Source organism: Dama dama, chromosome 3 (assembly GCF_033118175.1).
Source record: "Dama dama isolate Ldn47 chromosome 3, ASM3311817v1, whole genome shotgun sequence".
Lineage (NCBI taxonomy): Eukaryota > Metazoa > Chordata > Mammalia > Artiodactyla > Cervidae > Dama > Dama dama.
Window position 1 is genome coordinate 70414127 of NC_083683.1, and position 23623 is coordinate 70437749.

General features: G+C 39.3%; 1 protein-coding gene across 19 annotated transcripts in view; it reads left to right on the top strand.

The window, feature by feature from the left end:
* R3HDM2 (R3H domain containing 2) overlaps nucleotides 1–23623 on the top strand; it is a 161072-nt gene that overhangs the window by 36970 nt on the left and 100479 nt on the right. For all 19 annotated transcript variants that reach the window (XM_061131605.1, XM_061131623.1, XM_061131731.1 and 16 more), the window contains one exon: nucleotides 15008–15070. The gene's annotated coding sequence lies outside the window, so the exon portion shown is untranslated. The remainder of the gene's footprint in view (nucleotides 1–15007; nucleotides 15071–23623) is intronic.

Here is a 23623-nt window from a genome sequence, read left to right on the forward strand (position 1 = left end):
TTGCTGTGCGTGGGCTTTCCCCACTTGAAGTGAGTGGGAGCTGCTCTTCAGATGTGGTGTGCAGGCTCCTCATTGTGGTGGCTTCTTGTTGCAGAGCACGGGCTCTAGGGCGCGCGGGCTTCAGCAGTTGTGATGCATGGGCTTAGTTGCCCTGCGGCATGTGAAATCTTCCTGGACCAGGGATGGAACCCCTGTCCCCTGCATTGGCAGGCGGATTCTTAACCACTGGACTACTAGGGAAGTCCTGGAATACTTTTATAAAGGGATACTTCCCTCATTATTTACTTGATTACTTTCAGGTGTATCTTGTACAGGACAGGTGAGAGAGATGCTTTGAATCTTTATTTTAATTATTGAATCTTTATTTTCAAAATAGTTTGTTCACTAACATCCTGCAAAGGTGACTGATAAGTTTTTTGAATTGTCATTATGAACTCATCAATTTAAATGTACTGATGTGTTTCAGTCTTATTTCTTTTCTATTCTTAATGATGTCTCACTGATTAACTCATAAGGGCAAATGGGAACCTCTTTAAGTTGGCTGCAGTGTCCTTTTTAAAAAAAAACACACTTTCTGTTTAGGCTGCACTGCGTGGTTTGTGTGGTCTTAGTAGACTGAACCTGGGACCTTGGTGGTGAGAGAGGAGTCGTAATCACGGGACCACCAGGGAATCCCCTCCAGTGTTCTTTTCAGGTGATCCTCCTAGTTTCTTCATTTTCTGGTCTGACCTGATATTCAGAGATCCTCTTTTCCATTTCCATTCATGGGCATGTAACAGCCTTTGCCTCTTTTTTGGGAAATAATGTTTAGAAGCCACAGTCTGGGTGCAAGAGGCACTATTGCTTAGTGGATTGTTCATTATATCTTGCTGTTTTTAGTGAAGAAGGCTAGGAAATAAGGTTTTTTTTTGAAAGAAAATGCATTACAAGTTTGTATCAGTATTTCCAATTCAAAGACAGGACTATAGATTTTTAAGTTCAGTATCTTTAATCTTATAGATTTGTATTTTTCAGATTGTGAAAGTAATAATGTAATTATTATAAGAAATTTAAATAATTCAAAAAATGTAAAAGGTGAAGACCCTGACCCTACCCTAGAACCATTAGTTAACTACTTAACACAATTAATTTAAAACCTTCATGTATTGGAGAAGGAAATGTCAACCCACTCCAGTGTTCTTGCCTAGAAAATCCCAGGGATGGCGGAGCCTGTGGGCCGCCGTCTGTGGGGTCGCAAGTCGGACACGGCTGAGGCGACTTAGCAGCAGCAGCAGCAGCAGAAGTGGGTGTTTTTCCTACTTTTAAAGTTGAGTGTAGTTGATGTAATGATTGTGTTAGTTTCAGGTGTGCAGCGTAGGGAGCCAGCATCTTTACAGATTACACTCAGTTAAAACTGACTACACGACAGTGGCTCTCATTCCCTGTGCTGTGTAATATAGCCTTGTTGCTTATCTATTTTACATGTAGTAGTTTGTATCTCTTTGAGTTAGACAAGGCTGTGGTCCGTGTGATCAGATTGGCTAGTTTTCTGTGATTATGATTTCAGTGTATCTGCCCTCTGATGCCCTTTTGCAACACCTGCCATCTTACTTGGGATTCCCTTACGTTGGACGTGGGGTATCTCTTCACAGATAATCCAGCAAAGCACAGCCGCTGCTCCTTACGTTGGATGAGGGGTATCTCCTCACGGCCACCCCTCCTGACCTTGAACGTGGAGTAGCTTCTCTCTGCCCTCCTGCAACCACGCAGCCACTTCTCCTTGGATGTGGAATTGCTCCTCTTGGCTGCCGCCCCTGACCTCGGGCGTGGGGTAGCTCGTCTCAGAGCACAACCTTGTCTAACTCAGTGAAACTAAGCCATGCCGTGTGGGGACCCCCAAGACGGACGGGTCACGGTGGAGGGGTCTGACAGAATGTGGTCCACTGGAGAAGTGAATGGCAAACCACTTCAGTATTCTTGCCTTGAGAACCCCATGAACAGTATGAAAAGGCAAAAAGATAGGACACTGAAAGAGGAACTCCCCAGCTCGGTAGGTGCCCAATATACTACTGGAGATCAGTAGTGCCCAATATACTGCTGGAGATCCAGCAAGAATGAAGGGATGGAGCCAAAGCAAAGACAATACCCAGTTGTGGCTGTGACTGGTGGTACAAGCAAGGTCCGATGCTGTAAAGAGCAATATCGCATAGGAACCTGGAATGTTAGGTTCATGAATCAAGGCAAATTGGAAGTGGTCAAACAGGAGATGGCAAGAGTAAACGTTGACTTTATAGGAATCAGCAAACTAAGATGGACTGGAATGGGTGAATTTAACTTAGATGACCATTAAATCTACTACTGTGGGCAGGAATCCCTTAGAAGAAATGGAGTAGCCATCATGGTCAACAAAAGAGTCTGAAATGCAGTACTTGGATGTAATCTCAAAAATGACAGAACGATCTCTGTTCGTTTGCAAGGCAAACCATTCAGTATCACGGTAATCCAAGCCTATGCCCCAACCAGTAATGCTGAAGAAGCTGAAGTTGAAGGGTTCTATGAAGACCTACAAGACCTTTTAGAACTAACACCCCAAAAAGATGTCCTTTTCATTATAGGGGACTGGAATGCAAAAGTAGGAAGTCAGGAAACACCTGGAGTAACAGGCAAATTTGGTCTTGGAGTACGGAATGAAACAGGGCAAAGGCTAATAGAGTTCTGCCGAGAGAACGCACTGGTCATAGCAAACACCCTCTTCCAACAACACAAGAGAAGACTCTACACATGGACATCACCAGATGGTCAACACTGAAATCAGATTGATTATATTCTTTGCAGCCAAAGATGGAGAAGCTCTATACAGTCAGCAAAATCAAGACCAGGAGCTGACTGTGGCTCAGATCATGAACTCCTTATTGCCAAATTCAGACTTAAATTGAAGAAAGTAGGGAAAACCATTAGACCATTCAGGTATGACCTAAATCAAATCCCTTATGATTACACAGTGGAAGTGAGAAATAGATTTAAGGGACTAGATCTGATAGACAGAGTGCCTGATGAACTATGGACGGAGGTTCGGAGGTTCGTGACATTGTACAGGAGACAGGGATTAAGACCATCCCCATGGAAAAGAAATGCAAAAAAGCAAAGTGGTTGTCTGAGGAGGCCTTACAAACAGCTGTGAAAAGAAGAGAAGTGAAAAGCAAAGGAGATAAGGAAAGATATTCCCATTTGAATGCAGAGTTCCAAAGAATAGCCAGGAGAGATAAGAAAGCCTTCCTCAGCAATCAATGCAAAGAAATAGAGGGAAACAACAGAATGGGAAAGACTAGAGACCTCTTCAAGAAAGTTAGAGATACCAAGGGAACATTTCATGCAAAGATGGGCTCAATAAAGGAGAGAAATGGTATGGACCTGACAGAAGCAGAAGATATTAAGAAGAGGTGGCAAGAATACACAGAAGAACTGTACAAAAAAGATCTTCACGACCCAGATAATCACGATGGTGTGATCACTCACCTAGAGCCAGACATCCTGGAATGTGAAGTCAAGTGGGCCTTAGAAAGCATCACCACGAACAAAGCTAGTGGAGGTGATGGAATTCCAGCTGAGCTCTTTCAAATCCTGAAAGATGATGCTGTGAAAGTGCTGCTCTCAACATGCCAGGAAATTTGGAAAACTCAGCAGTCGCCACAGGACTAAAAAAGGTCAGTTTTCATTCCAATCCCAAAGAAAGGGAATGCCAAAGAATGCTCAAACTACTGCACAGTTGCACTCATCTCACACGCTAGTAAAGTAATGCTCAAAATTCTCCAAGCCAGGCTTCAGCAATACGTGAACCATGAACTTCCAGATGTTCAAGCTGGTTTTAGAAAGGGCAGAGGAACCAGAGATCAAATTGCCATCATCCGCTGGATCATCGAAATAACAAGAGAGTTCCAGAAAAACATCTATTTCTGCTTTATTGACAATGCCAAAGCATTTGACTGTGTGGATCACAAAACTGTGGAAAATTCTTCAAGAGATGGGAATACCAGACCATCTGACCTGCCTCTTGAGAAACGTGTATGCAGGTCAGGAAGCAACAGTTAGAACTGAACATGGAACAACAGGCTGGTTCCAAATAGGAAAAGGAGTACGTCAAGGCTGAATATTGTCACCTTGCTTACTTAACTTATATGCAGAGTACATCATGAGAAACGCTGGGCTGGAAGAAGCACAAGCTGGAATCAACACTGCCGGGAGAAATATCAATAATCTCAGACATGCAGACGACACCACCCTTATGGCAGAAAGTGAAGAGGAACTAAAAAGCCTCTTGATGAAAGTGAAGGAGGAGAATGAAAAAGTTGGCTTAAAGCTCAACATTCAGAAAACTAAGATCATGGTGTCTGATCCCATCACTTCATGGGAAATAGATGGAGAAACAGTGGAAACAGTGTCAGACTTTATTTTTGGGGGTTCCAAAATCACTGCAGATGGTGATTGCAACCATGAAATTAAAAGATGCTTACTCCTTGGAAGGAAAGTTATGACCAACCTAGAGAGCATATTGAAAAGCAGACACATTACTTTGCCAACAAGGGTCCATCTAGTCAAGGCTCTGGTTTTTCCAGTGGTCATGTATGGATGTGAGAGTTGGACTGTGAAGAAAGCTGAGTGCTGAAAAATTGATGCTTTTGAACTGTGGTGTTGGAGAAGACTCTTGAGAGTCCCTTGGACTGCAAGGAGATCCAACCAGTCCATCCTGAAGGAGATGAGTCCTGGGTGTTCATTGGAAGGACTGATGCTGAAGCTGAAACTCCAGTACTTTGGCCACCTCATGCGAAGAATTGACTCATTGGAAAAGACCCTGATGCTGGGAGGGATTGGGGGCAGGAGGAGAAGGGGACGACAGAGCATGAGATGGCTGGATGGCATCACTGACTCGTTGGATATGGGTTTGGGTAGACTCCGGGAGTTGGTGATGGACAAGGAGGCCTGGTGTGCTGTGATCCATGGTATTGCAGAGAGTCGGACACGACTGAGTGACTGGACTGAGCTGACTGACTGAGTTTGTGTGTCTTAATTCCATCCCCCTAATTTGCCCCACACTCCTTTCCTCTCGCCTTTGGTAACCACTAGTTTGTTGTTTTGTATCTGTGAGTCTTGTTTCTTTTTTGTTTGTATTTTCATTTGTATTATTCTAATTTTTCTTCATTTTTCCTTGAAAATTTTTACTTATTTACTTTTAATCAAAGTGTGGTTGATTTATGTTGTGTTAGTTTCTGATGTACAACAAATTAATTCAGTTATATGTATATATATTATTTTTCATACTCTTTTTCATTATGTTTTTTTATAAGATCCTGAATATAATTAACTGTGCTATACAGTAGGACCTCATTGTTTATCCATTCTATATATAATAATTTGCATTTGCTAGTCCTAAATTCCCAATCCAACCCTCCCCTGCCCCCTACTGTATTATTTTTTAGATTCTGCGTATAAGGGATACACAGTGTTTATCTTTCTCTGTTTGACCTATTTCACTAAGCGTAATATTTTCTGGGTCCATCCGTATTGCTGAGATGGCAGGGTTTCATTCCTTTTCATGGCTGAGGAGTATCTTTTGTGTATTAGGTGTGTTTGTGAGTGTCTGAGTCTCACTTCTTCATCCGTTTACTGGTTGATGAACCTCTTGCCGTGGTGGTTTAGCCGCTCAGCCGTGTCCGAGTCTTTGCAGCCCCATGGACTGTAACCCACCAGGGTTCTCTGTCCATGGGGATTCTCCAGGCAAGAATACTGGAGTGGGTTGCCATTTCCTTCTCCAGGGGTCTTCCCAACCCAGGGGTCGAACCTGGGTCTCCAGCATTAGCAGGCAGATTTTTTTTACCATTTGAGCTCTGAGAGAAGCCATGAGCAAGTTGGTTGCTTCCTTATCTTGGCCATTGTAAATAGTGCTTCATGGATATTGGGTTGCATGTATCTTTTTGAATTAGTGTTTTCATTTTCTTCCGATATATGCCCTGGAATATAATTGCTGGATCCTCTGGTATTTCTATTTTTAGTTTTTTTTTTTTTGAGGAAACGTCATACTGTTTTCCATATTGACTCTTCCAAATTGTATTCCCACTAATACCAAGGGTTCCCTTTTCTCTGCATCCTATCCAGTGTGAAGTAAGTCAGAAAGAGAAAGACAAATACCATATGATACCACTTACATGTTCATAGCAGCACTATTCACAATAGCCAAAGCAATGAATACAACCTAAATGTCCATCAACAGATGAATGGATAAGGAAGATGTGGTACATATATACAGTGGAATACTACTCAGCCATAAAAAGAACAAAATAATGCCATTTACAGCAACATGGATGCAACTAGAGATTATCACACTAATTGAAGTAAGTCAGAAAAAGACACACACCTTATTATATCACTTATATGTAGAATCTAAAATAGGCACAAACAAACCTGTCTACAAAACAGAAACAGACTTGTTGACATAGAGAACAGACTGGTTGCCAAGAGCCAGGGAGAAGGATACATGGGAGTTTGAAATTAGCAGATGCAAACTATTAGTGAAAGTGAAAGTGACGTCCGTCAGTCGTGTCCAACTCTTTGCGGCCCCATGGACCGTAGCCTACCATGCTCCTCCGTCCATGGGATTTTCCAGGCAAGAGTACTGGAGTGGGTTGCCATTTCCTTCTCCAAAACTATTATTAGATTGGTGCAAATGTAATTGCGGTTTTGGACCATGAATTTTAAACCCACATAACTAGGCTCGAGGAGTCAGACACGACTGAGGCAACTTAGCACGCATGCAAGTACGTCTTTGTTAATCAAGATATAGGAACCGTTACAGTCAACACACTTTTTAATTTTATTTTTCAATCAACACATTTTTTTGTCAGTGAAAAATGTTTGTTTATTCCTGTAGTGTAAATACCTGTGCTTCAGGATTCAACGAACTCTTGGAAAGCATTTTCTGCCTCCTGCTGGTTGTGGAAGCATTTTCCCTGCAAAAAGCTGTTAAGATGCTTAAAGAAGTGGTGGTTGGTCAGGTGAACGTGGCAGATGAGGCAAAACTTCGTGGCCAATTTATTCAACTTCTGAAGCGTTGGTTGTCCTGGAGAAGAATTGGGTCCTTTCTGTTGACTGATACCGGCTGCAGGCATTGTAGTTCTTAGTGCATCTCACTGATTTGCTGAGCATCCTTATCAGATGTAATCATTTTGCTGGGATTCAGAAAGCTGTAGTGAATTAGGCTGACAGCAGATCACCAAACAGTTACCATGACCTTTTTTTTTTCGGTGCAAGTTTGGCTTTGGGAATGCTTTGGAGCTTCTTGGTCCATTCACTGAGCTGGTTGTTGATGATTGTTGTATAAAATCCACTTTTCATTGCATGTCATGATCCAATCAAGAAATGGTTCATCGTTGTTGCCTAGGATAAGAGAAGACAACAATTCAAAAGGACAGTTTTTTTGATTTTTGATAAGCTCGTGAGGTACCCACTTATTAAGCTTTTTACCTTTCCAGTTTGCTTCAAATTCCAAATGGTCTATGTTGAATTCTTTGGCAACTTCTCGTGTGATTTTAAGAGGATCAGCTTTGATGATGGTGCTCAGCTGTTGTTGTTACCTTCTGATGGCTGACCTCTATGCTCCTCATCTTCAAGCTCTCGTCTCCTTTGCAAAACTTGTTGAATCACCACTGCACTGTCTTTAGCAGTTCCTGAGCCAAGTGCGTTTTTGATGTTGTGGTTGTCTCCTCTGCTTTTTACAACACATTTTTGAACTTGAATAAGAAAATCACTCGAATTTTCTTTTTGTCTCACATCATTTCCATAGTCTAAAGTGCGTATAAAACAAACAACAAGTAATGTCATTAGCAAAAAAACATAGAACAAGAAATACACATTAAAATGATGTGTAACATAACCATATTTATTTAAGAATGTATTCCAATATCATGACAAATTTCAACAGTGCAAAGCTGCAATTACTTTTGCAGTAGCCTAATGTGTGTGTGTGTGCGTGTGTGTGTATGATGGATAAACAACAAGGTCCTACTGTATAGCACAGGTAACTATATTCAGTATCCTGTGATAAACCATAAGGAAAAAATATGAAAAAATAAATAGCATGTGTATAACTGAACCACTTTGCTATACAGTAGAAATGAACATGACATTGTAAATCAACTATACCTGAAAAAAATAAAAAATTTTAAAATGACATTAGGGATTAACATTTTCTGAGGCTGGAAAAAGAAAGATGAGAAGTTATTCCTAATGTGAAAAATTACATATTTTTAGTTTTGCTCTTTGAATTGGTGTCACTTTTATATGGTGTAAGGTTCTACTTCTAGAAAAAAGTAGAGTGAAATTTTCTTCTTGTTCCTACGATATAAACCACTCAGTTCCTCTTTCCAGGGTCAACTAGGATTACCAGTTTTTGTGTATACTGTGCACTTACAAGCATGAAATATACACATACATGAAAATGTGTCTGTGTTCTTTTCTTCCTTTTTAAAAAAATGATTGCCTTGCACTTTTCTTACACATACATCAAGTTGTATGTGTTGTTGTGATTCAGACTTACAACATAACATCAAAAATCTCGTTATTCTTATTTGCATCTGTACAGTATTACGGGCTGTGTATGAAGTTTCTATCATTTATAATATTTATGGTTATTATTGTGCTATGTTATCAGTAAGATTTTTAAGGCAAATCTCTACAATTTAAAATACTTTTAGGGGAAGAGTTGAGCACAGGGGAGAATCAGGAGTAGTTATGTGTGTTTCTTGTTTAAGTAAGTTACATACATTTTTGCAAGCATTTTCCCTGCTCTTTTCATAGTGACTTGTAACTCCTCAAAAAAAAAAAAAAAAGGCATTTTGACTTTTTTCTCAGTTATAAACAGTGCTGCATGAATAACTTTGTACATATGTTATTTTGCGTATTTGTAATAATAAGATAATTTTCTAAAGGTATATATTTGCAGTTTTTATAAACATTGTACAATTGACTTCCAAATATATATGAAGTTTACATTTCCACCAGTAGTTGATTCAAGATTTGAAAGAGAGGATTTAGTCATGGTGGATACATATAAAATAACCACTTTGAAATGTTTCCACACATGTATGTTTGGTGTGCATAGTTCATTCAGCACAGTTAACTGAGTGCCTCTGAACCAACGTAGTCTTTACTCTCATGAGCAACTCTAGCGGATTAACTCTAAGCTCTCAGGGGAGGCTTTCTGCAGGGGCAGAGCCTTGAAGGGCAAGTGGGGCAGGGAATTCTAGATGAGCAGATCCCAAATCTTAATCTGACTTTTTAAAAAATTATTACGGACTCCAAAGAACTTTTATTTAAGTGGGTTATATTTGCCAATATTTACTATTTAGAAATTAAAACTAAGAAAATATTTAAATATTTATTAATTCATTAAAAATAGTAAATTCCTTACATATTAATGTTTGACACACTTTAATTTTTTATACATAATTTTAGTTAAAGATCACTAAAAGTATTGGCTGTACTCCTGCATTGTACGGCGCACCCTTGTGGCCTGTTTTATAACCGACGGTTTCTGCCTCCCGCTCTCCCACCCCGTGTTGCCTGCTCGTGCCCACCCCCACCCCTCCCCATAACAACCCCTGATTTGTTCTCTCTGCTTTTTTATGTTCATTAGTTTGTTGTATTTTTTAGATTCCACATATAAGTAACATCACGTAGTATTTGCCCTGCTCTCTCTGTCTTATTTCACTCAGCGTAATGCCCTTCAGGCCCACCCATGTTGCTGCAAATGCCAAAAAATTTGTTCTTTTTTATGGCGGAGTAGTCCTCCTGTGTGTGTGCACACGTGCCCGCATGGATGTGTGTATATACACACACAGTAGAATTGCTGGGTCATATATTAGTTCTATTTTTAGCTTTTTGAGGAGCCTCCATACTGTATTCCACAGTGGCTGCTCCAATTTATATTCCTGCCAACAATGTACAAGGATTCCCTTTCCTCCTCATCCTTGCCGACATTTGTCATTAATGTTCTTTTTTCAAATAGCCTTCCTATGAGGAGGTATCTCATTGTGGTTTTGATTTCCATTTCTTTGTTGAGCATCTTCTCCCGTGCCTGTTGACCATTTGCATTTCCTCTTTGGAAAATTGCCTATTCAATTCTTGGCCCATTTTTTTATAATGTACTTTTTAATGAAAGCACTAATTTATAAAAACTTTATTGGGGTGTAGTTGGTTTACAATGTTACATTCATTTCTGTTGTGCAGCAAAGTGATCCATTATACAGAAACACACACATATATGTACTTACTCATATTCTTTTCCATCATGATTTATTACTAGATGCTGAATATAATTCCTATTATCCTGTGTATAATAGTTTGTATCTGCTAATCCCGAACTCCCAGTCTGTCCCTCCTCCACCCCCCTGACCTTGACAACCATAAGTCTGTTCTCTGTGAGTCTATTTCTGTTTCGTGGATGAGTTCATTGTGTCTTTTTTTTTCTTTTTTCGGCTACGCTATGCTGCCTGTGGGATCTTCCCTGATCAGGGGTCAAACCCAATACCCCTTGCATTGGAGGTGCAGAATCTTAACCACGAACTGTGAGGGAAGTCCCCATTGTGCCATATTTTAGATTCCTCATACAAGTGATATCATATGGTGTTTGTCTTTCCAACTTCCTTCACATAGTATGATAATTTCTAGGTCCATGTTGCTTCAAGTGGTATTATTTCATTCTTTTTTATGGCTGAGTAGTGTTTCATTGTGTGTGTTTGTGTGTGTGTGTGTGTGTATACACACCACATCTTCATTATCCATTCATGTGTCGATGAACATTCAGGGTGTATCTGTGTCTTGGCTGTTGTAAATAGTGCTGCTTTGAACAAGAGGGTGCATGTGTCTCTTTGGATTACCGTTTTTTCCAGGTGTATAGCCAGGAGCAGGATTGCTGGATCATCTGGTAATTCTACTTTTAGTTTTCTGAGGAACTTCCATACTCTTTTCTGTAGTGACTGTGCCAGTTTACATTCCTACCAACAGTGTAGGAGGGTTCCCTTTTCTCTACGCCCTATTCAGCATTTGTTATTTGTGTGTGTATATATATATATATTTAGGTGTGGGATCAGAGTTATCACACACAGGGTCGTCACTCTGTTGCAGCATGCCGGGTCTTTAGTTGTGGTGTGTGGAGTCTAGTTCCCTGACCAGGATCGAACCCAAATTCCCTGCATTGCGAGTGTAGAGTCTTAACCACTGGACCACTGGAGAAGTCCCTGAGTTCCACTTCCTGATGGGAATTGCTGAAAATAATCTATGGCCATGTTTAACGGATAACACTGGGTATTCCTTTTCCTTGTTCCTCTTCTTTTTTGTCTTCTTGCTCTTTCTCCCTCCTTTTCTCACCTCCCTTCCTTCCTTCAAGTTAAGTGGATAGTTGGTGGATTTTTAAAAATTACCTTGCCTTGCCTTGTCTTTGTCTTGAAATTCATGTTAGAACAAAGCTTACTTGGTTAAATGATTTCTTCTGTGATTTCTTGGTGTGGCCAAGGACCAGATATTTTTAGGTCTTGACTTTAGCTTCTTTTCAAATTACCTTAGTAATACCAAATATCTCTTAATGCAGGAGAGATTAGTTTTTTCTTCAGGTGATTTTGATCTTTTTAAAAAATCTTTTTATTTGTAATTGCTAAGGTTTAACATTCTAGCCCCTTTATGGTCTCTGCTCCCAGCCGTTCCGTCATCCAGAGTTACTGAAGTGGGCCTGAAATGACACCTTTTCCCATGGTGCTCAGTGAAGTCAGGAAAGGAGAGGTTCCCTATCAGGAGAAGGCGTCTGGACTGTGGTTGTCTTGAGTGGACAGTGTTTTTTACTTGTGAAATCAGTAAAAATCTTGGTAAGCTGCAGATGTCAGTGACCTGTCAGCCCATCAGGATAAATCAGCTCAAGTCCTAAATGAGGTGACAGTGTCAGCACAGTGAGCCCCTTGCCCTGAGTTTATTGGCCCTCTCGTTAAGGTAGCTGTCAGAGCCCTTATTTTAAAGAAAAGTCAGAGTATTTGTTCAAGATTCAGCTGACTTTAAACATTATTTATTTTGGAGGGGGAAGATCACTTTCAGTATAGATGCACCATTGGAAGTGATGTGTGGCTGTTCTTCAGATTATAGCCATTTTCATGTGCCCAAGTGTTACAGTTGTTTGCATCTCTTAAACTTGTCTCCAGGTGACTAGAGGCTATTCTGTTTCTCTCAGTAAGTTTAATTAATTGTCTTGGGTCCCAGACAAGTAGATTTGTTAAGTGTAGTTTCTGATTTATCTGTTGCCCAAACCAGTGATAATTTGATAGGAATAGGAACTCAGAGGTGGCATTTTATTGTGAAAGATGGGATGTTGGTTGCTAAATGCAGCTGATTGGAAGGCTAGGACAAAGTATCTGTCTTTCTGGTGACAGGGTCATTATTTAGGCTTTATAGAATGTGCCACTAGTCAGATGACTGAACTAAATCTTCCTACTCCTGTGAGGAGTGCTTCACAGAACTCTTATCAACTATGATGCTCTTACGAGGATTCGCAGCTTGGTTCACATTAGCCTGGTGATTCTGCTCTTCCTCCGTGCAGTACTAGTGGCCAGATTTTTGGTAATTGTTGCTGCCTGAGAACTTTGGATCTGAACCCCACAGACCTAGAGAACAGTGTTGCCAGATAAGATTGCATCTATTTTTTGAGTGCATATTTTACTTTCAGAGGTACCTTCTCTCTTCCAGAAAGGAAGAGAGCTTTTTGAGAATACAGGACAAATTGTTAGAATGAAGAGAACATAGGCTTTTGAAGCCTGGCTGGTTTTTTGGCTGTAGAAATCAATTTTTAAAAACCTGACACCTCAGAGATAGTACCTGGCTTTGTAAGTGGATCAAACAATTAGAAAACTGTTACAGTGTTTATTGTGTGTCAGACACTAGTTGGCATTGGAGGTACAGATATGAAAAAGACACAAGATTTCTGCCCTCAGAGAGCTTCCATTTTTTTGTTTGAGAACTTTGATAAAGAAGAAAGTAAAGAAATAAGATAATTAGAGAGTATAGTGCTATGAAGAAAATTGATATGGTGATGTGATTTGAGAGTAAGAGGATACTTTAAATTGTGTGGTCAGGTCTCTTCATAGTGACATGAACTATTATTTGAAGGGGGGTTAGAACCAGCATTTCCTGATGGAAGGTTACTGTTCTGGGCAGGAGAAACAACAAATACAAAGGACTTATGGGGAGTATGTGGTTTGGTATGTTCAAGAATAGGCAGGGCCAGGTTTTACAAGGCTCTGTAGACCTTGCTTGGGGTGATGAAAAGCTGTTAATGGGAGGAAACTGGTTGAACAAGGAAGCTAAGTGATCTGATATACATGTTAAAAAGATCACTTATAACACGTTGTAGATTAACTATACTTCAATTTAAAAAAAAAAAGATCAGTCTTGATTCTCTGGGAAGAACAGATAGCAGAAGTGGAGAGATCAGTTGAGAGGCTGTTAGTGCAGCAGTGTGGTATAGTGTTAGTTTCTCAGTTCTGTCCCACTCTTGGTGAGCCATGGACTATAGCCCACCAGGCTCCTCTGTCCATAGAATTCTCCAGGTAAGAATTCTGGAGTGGGTAATCATTCCCTTCTCGAAGGGATCTTCCAGACCCAGGGATCAAACCCTGGTCTCCTGCATTCCAGGCAGATTCTATGCATTTTATTAAAAAATTGCAGTTACGTGGAGGTTGAAGAGGATGGATAGCAAGAAGGAATTCAACTTCTTTCAGAAAGCATTTCATTTTTAATTTTGATAGATTACAGTTTGGGCAAGAAAACCATCATAGCAATAAGTACTAGTGTGGCCTTTGAATTATGTTGTTCTTGATTCTCTGACTCAGAGTTGGAAAGTGACTTTTTGATGTGGCAAGGCTTCAACTTGAATCTCCTTTGCTCACTTAAAAATAAGAGACATCAGGTCATGGCTTGAGGGCCTGTAGGGAAAGGCAGCCAGTAATTTCTTTGCGTGAGGAGGAACAAGACATTTCGTGGGGGCAAGACTCACTGTGCCGGTAGTGTCTGAGGACCAAGATTGGCGATGGAAGGGGGAAGGGCAGTATCCTCTGGCCAGGCCTCCCGATCCTAACCAAACCACCGCTCATCTAATGCCAACAGTCTGAGGGGAAGGGGCTGGACAGAAGCTGGAGGAGCTTTTTCATAGAAATCTGGGAAGATACTGGGAAGGTGGACTTAGTGACGTGATATGCATAAAACAGAGTTATAAAACAAAAGGATGAATTGGAGATACTCCTCACTGTATAGAACTTAGTAGTGCTTAGGTGTTTTTTTGTTTATTTTTTTTGTTTGTTAGGGCTTAGGTTTTGGAGACAGGCTGGCTTGAGCATATTAAGGGTTCTGGTGGTGGCACTCAGCACCCTGGGTTCCTAAAGTGGATTCAGCAGCAACCAGCCCTCAAAGTCCTATAATAATAATAATAAATATTGCAGTTGGAGTGAGGAGATACTAAATTCTGTGTTTGTGATATTATTTCTACTCAGAGAAGAAAATTTTTTCTCTGGCCACTCTACTTTTGCTTTGCATCTACCAGGACAGATGCTATGTCTGCTAGCTCAGTTTCTAGGTTTGTCTTGTGTAGAAGGATAATGGGTAAAAAAACAGCTGAAGAAGTTCAAGGAGTAAGACTGGATGAAAGTGGACTTTATTAGAAAGTGGACTGAGAACTGCTTCTAAGTAGAAGGGATCAGCAGAGGGGGAGGAGCCAAATGACCAGTGTTTTATTGTGAATTAAAATAAGGGTAGATACCAAGGATTCAGGGCAAGGTGTAGGGTTATAAGAAATATTGTGAGCAAAAAGAATTGAGAAAGAAAATATAAAGAAGCTGCTATGGATTTTTAAATAGATCTCTTTATTTTCTTTGAGAGTCTCAGTATATTAAGATTGAAATATTGCTTTTAACTTATCTTTTTTTTTTTTTTTTTTTGAGGTTAGACTTGTTACTTATATGTGACACCATTCCAGCACTGAACTCATGGAGGCTGAACATTTATTCAGGTAATAATAGTTAACATTTATGAAACATTTTTTTATGTGCCAGGCAACAAAGTAAGTGCTTACCCATGATCTCATTTAATCCTCACACAACCTGCGAGTGTTATTGTACCCATATAATGGGTGAAGAAGTTAAGACTCACAGTATATCAAGATTGAATTCATCTGAATTTTAATTTTTAATTTTTCATTAAAAAATGCAAAAAGGCTACTGCAGTAGTCAAAGTGAGAGATGTAGTAGCTTGGATTAGATGATGTTATTCATTATCTGACATAAATATGAATATAAAATGGTTTTGACTGACTGTAGTTCACCCTCATCTCCATAACTTTTCCCCATTGCTCAATATATCATACTTTTTGTTTGTCTTAAAACAATGAAAATATCTTTTGGTAAAGAAAAATTCAGTTTAGGATTTTTAACCTTAAAGCTTTTAAGCTTTTTTTTAAAAAAGTAGGTAAGAAGTTTATATTTTTTGAGTAGATGTCTACAAAAGGTAAAAATCTATAATTGGGGAATTCTTAAGAGGTGATAATACAGATAATAGCCTTTTTTATTGATTTTATCACACGTAGGGTACTATTCACAGATGTTTTCAAGTTTACGGAACCTTATTAGAGTTTCTTGTAGGAGCTTTTTTTGGTGTATCTAAATGCTTATTTACAGATTACATTAATTGTGTACTTGCGTTCAGAACTGACAGTTTCTAGCAGTACCGACTGAAGATCTGTCAAAATTGAAGATGGAACATGTCTGAAATTATAATATAGGTTAATGGAAGTGTTTTTACGTTTACAAAAATTCAAACGTATATGCTACTTTGAGTGGCTCTCTCTGTTTAATTTTGTCAAGAGTTGCCTGTACACTCAGCAAGGGGAAGTAAAACTGCTTTATTAATGCCTTATCAATTACTGAGTGGCCAGCAGTGGTACATTGTCCTCTCATAGTTTTCAAAAAAGAGCTTAATTGAGGTGTTTAAAAATTGGCATGCAGTAAACTACATATGAAAATACACAATTTGTTAAGTTTTGACATGTACTTATCATGAAACTGTCACCACAATCAAGGCATAATGAATATATTTATCACCCCTCCAGTTTTCTTATCCCCATTTGTAATTCTTTCCCAACCTCTGTGGTCTTTGGACAACCACTGATCAATTTTCTGTCGCTATAGAATAGTTTTCAGTGCCTAGAATTTTATATAAATGGAATCATAAGTGTACACTTTCATATTTAATTATTTTTGGTTTGGCTTTTTTTTAAAGTTAATTATTTTGAGATTCATATATGTTGTTGTATGTATCAGTAGTTCATTATTTTTTATTGCTGAGTAGTGATCTTTTGTATAGCTGTAGCACAGTTTGTTCATTCATTTACTTACTGACAGACATTTGGATTTATTCCAGTTTTCAGCAGTTACAAATAACGCTATGCTGTGAATATTTGTATACAAATCTTTGTACGGACTTAGATTTTATTTTTCCTCCAAGTTAATTTATTTCTTTTTTTTTTTTAGGTGAATTCACATGGCATACAATTTTAAATTTTACAATTTATGATTTAAACAATTTTAAATTGTTACAATTTAACAATTTTAAAGAGTACAATTAATTGGTATTTAGTATATTTACAGTGTTCTGCAATCACTAGCACTTTCTAGATTCAGAACTTTGATTATTCCATGAACCACCCCATGCTCATTAACTCATCTTTTCCCATTCTCTCTTCTCCCCATCCTTTGGTAACTTCTAATCTGCTTTCTGTTGTTATGGATTTGCCTAGTCTGGACATTGTAATATAAAAGGAATCAGACAGTATGTGAACTTTTGTGACTGGCTTCTTTCATTTAGCATAATGTTTTCATGGTTCAGGCTTCCCTGAGAGCTCAGTTCGTGAAGAACCCACCTGCAGTGTGGGAGACTGGGCTTGATCCCTGGGCTGGGGTCATCCAGTCTGTAGCACATGTATCAGTACTTCGTTTCCTGTTTTGCCTGTGCCACGTGGCTTTTGGAATTTCAGTTCCCTGACCAGGGGTTGAACCTGAGCCACAGCAGTGAAAACCTGAAATTCTAACCACTCGGCCACAAGGGAACTCCCAATACTTTGTTCTTTTTTATGACTGAGTAATATTCTGTTGTGTGGTGAATATATCGTATTTTGTTTATCCATTCATCAGTCAGGGGACTTTTGTATCCCACTTTTCGTGTAGAAATATGAATAATGCTGCTGCTGCTGCTGCTAAGTCATTTCAGTCGTGTCTGACTCTGTGCGACCCCATAGACGGCAGCCCACCAGGCTTCCCCATCCCTGGGATTCTCCAGACAAGAACACTGGAGTGGGTTGCCATTTCCTTCTCCAATGCATGAAAGTGAAAAGTGAAAGTGAAGTCGCTCAGTCGTGTCTGACTCTTAGCGACCCCATGGACTGTAGCCTACCAGGCTATGAACAATTATATGCAAGCTTTTGTGTGGAGATACCTTTTCATTTATCTTGGCTATATACCTCAAAGTCTGTTTGCTAGATCATAATGGCAACTCACTCCAGTATTCTTGCCTGGAAAATCCCATGGACTGAGGAGCCTGGCGAGCTACAGTCCGTGGGGCTGCAAAGAGTCAGAGACAGCTGAGCACACGTGCACCCGAGTCGTCCTGTGTCTGACTTGTTAATGGACTGTCAGGTGCGTTCAGAGTGCTTGCGCTATTTTACATGCCCACCAGCAGTTCATGAGTGCCAATTTGTCTATCCTTATCAAACTTTTTCTTGTCTGTCTTTTTGAGTCTGGCCATCTTAGTGGGCGTGAAATTGAATCTCATTATGGTTTTGATTTGCATTGTCCTGATTACTAGTGATGTTGAGCATCTTTTCACTTACAAGTTGGCCATTTGTATATCTGTTTTGGAAAAATGTGTATTTAATTCTTTGTCTTTTAAAAAATTGGATAACTTGTCTTTTTGTTATTGAGTTGTAAGAGTTCTGGGTACAGATTCCTTATTGGATGCATGATTTGCAAATAGTTTTTCCATGGGTTTTGTTTCATTTTCTTGATGGTATTGTCTTGTTTAAAATATTTATTTATTTGGCTGCGTTGGGTCTTAGTTGCAGCACATGGGACGTTCATTGCGTCATCTGGGAGCTTTCATTGCAGCACACAGACTCTCTAGTTGTAACATGTGGGCTCTGGGGTGTGTGGGCTCAGTAGTTGTGACATGTGGGCTCTGGGGTGTGTGGGCTCAGTAGTTGTGGCCTGTGGGCTTAGTTGCTCTGTGTCATGTGGGATCTCAGTTCCCCAATCAGGGCTCGAATCCACTTCTCCTGCATTCTTCACCACCACCACCAGGGAAGGCCCTTGATGGTATTGTTCACAGACAAGTTTTAAATTTGATTAAATCCACTTAATCTGCTTTTTTGATTAAGTGGATCTTGGTCTATTTTTAGCTGTTACATTTAGGTCTGCGATCCACTCTGAGTTAACTTCTGTGTGTGGTGTGAAGTGTGGTTCTAACTTTCATGTGTAGATATGCACTTGTCTCATGACTGCTTATTGCAAAGACTCGCTCAGCTGTGTTCAACTCTTTGCGACCCCATGGACTGTAGCGCACCAGGCTCCTCTCTCTGTGGGGATTCTCCAGGCAAGAACACTGGAGTGGGTTGCCGTGCCGTCCTTTGGCCTGTTGGATTGATTGTCTGGTACCCTTGTCAGAAACCAGCTGACTGTGCGTGTAAGGATTTATTTCTGGACTTTCAGTGCTATTCCACTACAGTACTGTTTTGATTACTATGCTTTGTGTAGTTAGTTGAACTTGGGAAATGTGAGTCCTCCAGTTTTGTTCTTTTTTTTAAGATTATGTTGTTCTAGGTTCCTTGCATTTCCATATGAATTTTAGGATCAGTTTGTCAGTTTATAAATAAAAAAGCCAGCTAGGATTTTGATAGGGATGCTCTGAATCTGTAGATCAGTTTTGGGAGTGTTTCCATCTTGACAGTAACATACATTCCCTGGTATGTAAAACATACATGCATGCTAAGTTGCTTCAGTGGTGTCCGACTCTGTGCGACCCCACGGACAGCAGCCCACCAGGCTCCTCTGTCCACAGGATTCTGCAGGCAAGAACACTGGAGTGGGTTGCCATTTCCTTCTCCAAAACATACATATCATCAGGCTAAGTCGGTTCTGTCATGTCCGACTCTTTTCAGCCCCATGGACTGCAGCACACCAGGATCCCCTGTCCTTCACTAGCTCCAGAATTTGCCCAGATTCATGTCCAGTGAGTCAGTGATGCTATCTGACCATTTCATCTTCTGCTGTCCCCTTTTTTGTCTTCTGCTGTCCCCTTCTATCTTCTCCATCATTAGGGTCTTTTCCAATGAGCTGGCTCTTTGCATCAAGTGGCCAAAGTATTGGAGCTTCAGCTTTAGCATCAGTCCTTCCAGTGAATATTCAGAGTTGATTAAGTTTATATCTAAGTATTGTTTTTAAAATTTATTTATTTTTGGCTCTGCTGGGCCTTTGTTGCTGCACGGGCTTTTCTCTAGCTGCTGTACTTGGGTTTCTCATTGCCGTGGCTTCTCTTGTTGCGGAGTGTGGGCTCTCTAGGGCAAGTGGGCTTCAGTAGTTTCAGTTCCCGGGCTCTAGAGCACAGCCTCAATAGTCGTGATGCATGGCCTTAGTTGCTCCATGGCATGTGGGGTCTTCCTGGAACAGGGGTCAAACTTGTGTCTCCTGCACTGGCAGGTGGATCCTTTACTGCTGAGCCACCTTTATTTTTTTTTTTAAATTTCAACTTTATCTGGCCAGTGTGTCCAATTCCAATATTGTGGTTGAAATGCCTGAAGAATTGTCAACATGTGATTCAGCTCAAGCATCCTTGGCTGTCTCCCAGCCTGGAAACGAAAGGTCCTGATTCTGCCTGGCGCAGCCGTCAGGCCACCCTGGACATCACAGAGCAATAAGGACCCTGGCTTGGGGAAGGAAGGGGCTGCTGGGCTTATCCTGGCTTGTCTTATTTTTCTTACTACTGTAAATAATTTTTTCCCTTAACTTCACTTTTGGGTTGTTCATTGCTTGTGTATCAAATGCAATCAATTTTTGTATATTGACCTTGTATCTTGAAACCTCGCTAAACTTGTTTACTAGTTTTTAGTGGATTCCTTAGGATTGTCCAGATACAAGATCATGTTATCTGCAAATAGAGATAGTTTTTACTCCTTTCCAATCTGGGTGCCATTTCTTTCTTCTTAATGTCTCATTGTCCTAGCTGGAACCTCCAGTGCAAAAGTGGATGTCTTTGTCTTGTTACTGAGCTTAGGATAAATGCATTCCATCTGTAAGTAGGTTGTTATATATGAGGTTTTGCAGATTTTTTTTTTTTTTAATGAAATTGAGCTATTTCCTTAGGATTGCTCTGAGGACTACAGTTGACATCTTAATTTATAACAGTGACATCTTAATTTATACCAACTCAATTACAGTTGTGTGCAAAACTTTGTGCCTGTTTAGCTCTGTTCCCTCCCCTCTCTTTTGTGGTATTACGTGCAAATTGTATCCTTTTATATTGCATGCTCATCAACACAGTCTTATAATTATAGCTTTACTTGGTTTTCTTTGAAATCAGATAGACAAAGAGTTACATACGAAGCATTTACACTGTGTTTTATATTTACCTACATAGTTACTTTTACCAACACTTTTAAGTTTTTTGTCTGGATTTGAGTCACTGCCTGGTGTCCTTTTATTTCAGGCTGGATGACTCTGGTATTCTTATAGACTAGATTTGCTGGTGATGAGTTCTTTCATTTTTTTCTAGGAATGTCTTAATTTCTCTGATTTTGAAGGGTGGTTTTGCTGGATATAGAATTCTTGCTTGATAGTCTTTTTCTTTTAGCACTTTGAATAAATCTTCATTGCCTTCTGAACTGAATGAATAAACCCATTGCCTTCTTTTTTTTTTTTTTTTTTTTTAACCCATTGCCTTCTGAACTCCATGGTTTCTGATGAACTTCTTAGATGTGCAGATTTAGTGTTTTTAATCACATTTGAGAAAAGGTAGGATACTATGTCATTAAATATCATTTCTTTCCCTTTCTTTCCTATCATGGGACTCTTAAAATGAATTGTTATGTTTTGTGCTGAGACTTTACTTTTTCTTTATTTTTTTTTGTTTCTGTTCCTCAAATCTAGCCTAATTGACCCGACTTAAAGTTTGTTGATTATTTCTTCATGCTCAGATCTTGTGTTTAACTCTCTACTAATGTTTTTCATTTCCATTATTGTAATTTCCAACTCCAAAATTTTCATTTGCAGTTCCTTTTTGTAATTTCTGTCTTCCATTCAGTATTCTGTTTTTGGTGAGACGTTGTTCTCATAGTTTTCCTTTAGTTTTTAGTCATAGTTTTCTTGATTTAAAAAATTTTTCCCCTTCCTCTTTCCTTTTCGATCTTATTTAAAATGGCTGATTTAAAGTCTAATACCAAAATATAATTTAAACAATTTTTTTGAAAATTAAAAAAATATATCTAAGTCCAGTGTTTGGGCTTACTAAGTAAGTTTCTCTTGACTGTCATTTTTCTTGCGGGCCATATTTTCTGCTTCAAGGTAATGTTGTTAAATTGTTAAGAACTTTACAATACTGAACCTCTGTTTCTTCCCTCCTGGTCATACATTTACTTGCATATATAAATTGTATAATATATTTTAATTATTCTTCCTTTGAATAATTGGTTATTTTAAAAAGGTATTTAAGTAATGAAGGAATGATTGTTTATATTTACCCGCATTGTTACCACTTCTGGTGCTCTTCACTCCTTTGTGTAGACCCAGATTTTCATCTGGTGTACTCACTCATCCTGAAGGACTAGCACAGGGTGCTGGTGATGAACTCTTTCAGTGTTTGCACGTCCGAAAAAGTTCTTATTTTGCCTTCATTTTTGAACAGTATTTTCTGTGTATTTAGTATTCTTGGTTGGCAGGGGTTTTATGTTTTGCTTTTTAAATTTCAGTCTTTTAAGATACCACTCCATTGTCTTCTGACTTGAATAGTTTCCAGTGAGAGTTCTGTTGGTATCTTCATCTTTGTTCCTCTATAGATAAAAAGTTCTTTTTCTTTGACTACTTTTAAGATTTACACTGTATTACTTGTTTTAGGTAGTTTGTTAATAATGTGTCTGTTTTGTTCTTTGAGCTTCTTGGATTTGTGTATTTATAGTTTAATCCAATTTAGAAACTTGTAAGTTATTTCTTTACATATTTTTTCATTTTCTTTGGAAATACCACTGACACATATATTAGTTAATTTGAAATTATTCCACAGTTCACTGGTTTGTTCATTTTAATTTTTTCTTCTGTTTTTGGTTAGTTTCTATTCCTTTGTTCTCAAGTTTTTTCTCCTAATTTCTTCTGTTAAAATTTTTAATCAGCTGTTAGTCTTACATAGTGTAGTTTTATCTCTAATATGTCAGAGATTTTTTTTTTTTTTTTACTTCTAATGTGCTTTGTTTTTTTCTTTAGATTTTTGCATATATCAGTTCAGTCGCTCAGTTGTGTCCAAATCTTTGCAACCCCATGGACTGCAGCTCACCAGGCTTCCCTATCCATCAACAGCTCCTGGAGCCTACTCAAACTCACGTCCATCACGTTGGTGATACCATCCAGCCATCTCATTCTTTGTTGTCCCCTTCTCCTCCTGCCTTCAATCTTTCCCAGCATCAGGATCTTTTCCAGTGAGGCAGTTCTTCCCATCAGGTGGCCAAAGTATTGGAGTTTCAGCTTCAGCATCAGTTCTTCCAATGAGTATTCAGGACTGATTTCCTTTAGGGTTGACTGGTTGGATCTCCTTGCAGTCCCAAGGGACTCTCAAGAGTCTTCTCCAACACCACAGTTCAAAAGCATCAATTCTTTGGCGCTCAGCTCTCTTTATAGTCCAGCTCTCACATCCATGCACCACTACTGGAAAAACCATAGCTTTGACTAGACAGACCTTTGTTGGTAAAGTAATGTCTCTACTTTTTAATATGCTGTCCAGGTTGGTCATAGCTTTTCTTCCAAGGAGCAGGCATCTTTTAATTTCATGGCTGCAGTCACCATCTGCAGTGATTTTGGAGCCCCCCAAAATAAACTCTGTCACTGTTTCCACTTTTTTGCCATCGATTTGCCATGAAGTGATGGGACTGGATGCTATGATCTTAGTTTTCTGAATGTTGAGTTTTAAGCCAACTTTTTCATTCTCCTCTTTAACTTTCATCAAGAGGCTTTTAGTTCTTCATTTTCTGCCATAAAGGTGGTGCCATCTGCATATCTGAGGTTATTGATATTTCTCCCAGCAATCTTAATTCCAGCTTGTGCTTCATCCAGTCCAGTATTTCTCATGATGCACTCTGCCTATAAGTTAAATAAGCAGAGTGACAATACACAGCCTTGACGTATTCCTTTCCTGATTTCAAACCAGTCTATTGTTTCATGTCCAGTTCTAACTGTTGCTTCGTGACCTGCATACAGATTTCTCAGGAGGCAGGTCAGGTGGTCTGGTATTCCCATCTCTTCAAGAATTTTCCATAATT